At 29.0% G+C, this 1,433-nt stretch overlaps 1 pseudogene; it reads right to left on the bottom strand.

The window, feature by feature from the left end:
- Window positions 1–428: 428 nt before the first annotated feature.
- LOC120099036 (U2 spliceosomal RNA) lies at window positions 429–549 on the bottom strand (annotated as a pseudogene).
- Between the last annotated feature and the right edge of the window lie 884 nt (window positions 550–1,433).

Genomic DNA, 1,433 nt, shown 5'->3' with positions numbered 1-1,433 from the left:
TCTATTTTTAGATCATAAAATTATGATAGTTGATTGTCATAGGCAGGCTTATCATAATAAGAAATAATAACATAAATTTTATGCTGGTTTTTCTTGTAAAAATCTTTAATTTGAACTGTTTTATTTGGTAGTATTTAAGTGGATCTAAAGTACTACAAAGTGGTATTTCATAGAATTATCTGTTTTAAGATAATATTTTATAAATCTGTGATATAGAAATGTAGATGGTATTATTTTATTCGTGTTTCCTATATAGCAAAGTTATGCTTTTTATTACTTTTACTATGCACTACACTATATTGATCTGAAAATAGAAATATAGAGATAGTAATATAAATTTGAGGAATAGTACTACTGAATAGAAGCAGCTATAATTAACATGCATTAAGTCCTGGGCTTAATCTCCAACATTCAACAAAATTTTATTGAAAATGTAAATTCTGGATTTTATCAATGCATCAATCTGCATTGATTATAACTATACAATTGCTAATATATAAACTTTATACAATTCTACACTTGATCTTAGCCAAAAGGCCGAGAAGCGATGACAATTCTAATGATTAGTACAAGGTTTTATAAGACTTGTAGCATACGTACCATGAATGAATCATGTAGTTTTATGTGGCTGCAAGGATAACATTTAGCTACTGCTGTTTAACAATTCTCAACTGCATAAGTTGCGAAAAGAGTTTTCTTCTAGTAACCTGGCAACTGGAGAACATTTGAAACTCAAAGTTTGTTTTTATTTATATTAATCATATTATATGTTATATTTTATATTAATTATGTTTGCTTGCTTAGCTATGCTTACCTAATATGTATGTTAACTTAAATGTTAGATAACAAATTGGAAAATGATATCAATTGAAATTACCACAGAGAAATTGTTTAATGAACTCTGAATATAAATTAAAGTACCTTTGTGGAAGAAGACGTCTCCTTTTACATACGTTCAAGATTTTCAGATTGTTCACTTTAAATATTTTGGTGCTTTTCCTGATACGAGATATTTTTATGTTAATATATCAGTCACCACTTTGAAATATATGCAGAGAATTCTGTTATAAAATCCACTCTGTACAGAAATGCTTGATCAACCTGGGAGAAGAGAAATTCTCACCTGAAGGGCTCTCTTATCTCCTTGTCTCCCATAAGGTGTATGCCAGAGAAGTTGGGGTCCACAATATTATTGGATTAAGTTATACTCCACACAAAATGTTGCAGCATGTTATTTAATGTTAGGTGAGCAGAAAATTTCTCCTGTGACAACAATATTACAACGGGGTATATAACATAATATTAAAACAAGACATTATAACAGGGTAATGTAATCAGACATTATAATGGGATATGGACCTTGAAATTAGTGTTATGTCTCATACCTCAGTTACAAATGTCTAGTGAAATGTAAATACATTAGAGAATAAATA

The sequence above is a fragment of the Rattus norvegicus genome, chromosome 20 (genome assembly GCF_021556685.1).
Source record: "Rattus norvegicus strain SHRSP/BbbUtx chromosome 20, alternate assembly SHRSP_T2T, whole genome shotgun sequence".
Taxonomy (NCBI): domain Eukaryota; kingdom Metazoa; phylum Chordata; class Mammalia; order Rodentia; family Muridae; genus Rattus; species Rattus norvegicus.
This window is presented reverse-complemented; position numbering and strand designations above follow the sequence as displayed.